Source organism: Mandrillus leucophaeus, unplaced genomic scaffold (genome assembly GCF_000951045.1).
Source record: "Mandrillus leucophaeus isolate KB7577 unplaced genomic scaffold, Mleu.le_1.0 Scaffold1, whole genome shotgun sequence".
Classification (NCBI taxonomy): Eukaryota; Metazoa; Chordata; class Mammalia; order Primates; family Cercopithecidae; genus Mandrillus; species Mandrillus leucophaeus.
In genome coordinates, this window is record NW_012098097.1 from 12,595,190 (window position 1) to 12,597,023 (window position 1,834).

A 1,834-nucleotide genomic window follows, 5' to 3' on the forward strand; every position below is an offset into this window, starting at 1 on the left:
ATATGGTCCTTGCCTTTCTGAGGACTTTCTCAGGGTTTTGACTGCAGTGTGACATAGAGGCCAGCCTTCTCAGAAGAGCTGCATGCTTGGTACCAAGCGATCTGCTCCACCTGATGCCCTCCCCAAGCAGTTGATCTTGACAGGGTCCTCTCCCAGTTTCCTGTCCCAAGGTCATGAGAAATTGGCTAGCCATCTCAGTAAAGGGTCAGGAAGGCTCAATTGCAATACAAATATCAGTGTTTTAGCAAAAGGACTTAGAAATGACTGATGACTCAGTCCAGGGAAAGAACTGCTTATGTTAGGACTTTCAGGAGCTTTTGTAGCCAGGCATGGGGACGAGGAGGGCATGACCCACACTAGTCCTCAATGATAATTTTCTGTAAGGTCCACTATGGGAATGCAGTGGTGTGATGGCAAGTTGATTTTATTGGGCCATAATGACTGCCATAAGATGAGACATTGTTGCCCAAATTATTTAAAAAAAACAGAATGTAACAGAAAATAATAACATAAGATGTCGATGTCCCAACATGCAAAAGAATGGAGTTGGGCCCCTACCTCACACCATATACAAAAATTAAACACGGATCAAAGGCCTAAATATTAGAGCTAAAACTACAAAATTCTTAGAAGAAAGCCCAGGCATACATCTTCATGACCTTGGATTAGGTGATGATTTCTTAGGTATGAGACCAAAGGTACAAGCAACAAAATAAAAAAATAGATCAACTGCACATCATCAAACTTGTACATTTCTGTATTTCAAAGGATACCATCAAGTAAGTGAAAAGACAACTCACGGAATGGGAGAAAATATTTGCCAATCATATATCTGATAAGGGACTTATATCTAGAATATATAAAGAACTCTTGCAACTAAAAAAGACAAATAATCTAATTAAAAATGGGTGAAGCAGCCCACACTTCTCCAAAAGAGATATACAGAAGCCAATACATACATGAACAGGTGTAATCATCAGGGAAACGTGAGTCAAAACCACAGTGAGACACAACTCTACAATCAATGGGAAGTATGCAGTCAAGAAGACAGAAGATAACATGTGTTGGTGAGGATATGGAACCACTGGAACTGCTGTTAGGAATGCAAAATGGTGAGACCTCTTTAGAAGACAGCCGGGAGGCCGGGCATGGTGGCTCACACCTGTAATCCCAGCACTTTGGGAGGCTGAGGTGGGCGGATCATGAGGTCAGGAGATCAAGACCATCCTGGCTAACAAGGTGAAACCCCATCTCTACTAAAAATACAAAAAATTAGCCAGGTGTGGTGGCGGGCCCCTGTAGTCCCAGCTACTCAGAAGGCTGAGGCAGGAGAATGACGTGAACCCAGGAGGCAGAGCTTGCAGTGAGCCAAAATTGCACCACTGTACTCCAGCCTAGGCGACAGAGCGAGACTCCATCTCAAAAAAAAAATAAATAAATAAAAAGGAATGAAATGCTGTTACATATTACAACATTGGTAAACCTCAGAAACATTATTCAAAGGGAAAGAAGCCAGACAAAAAAGACCATACGTTGCATGATCCCATTTATATGAAATGTCCAGAATAAGCAAATCCAAACTAAAAATTATTGAATTCTACACTTTAAGTGGATGATTTTATGGTATGTAAATGATATCTCAATAAACAGCAGTTACAAAAACAAAGAACACAAAACCAAAAAATCAGGCTGCCGCAGCCTTCTCTATTGAAGGCTGGTTAAGTCCTGGAGCTCCAGAGTCATGACCTTCAGAGTTGGCCCTATTGTTCTGGGCTTGGCTTATGATGGCACAGGGGCCAGGGGCCAAGGGCCAGTTAGATGGGATGGGAGTGTC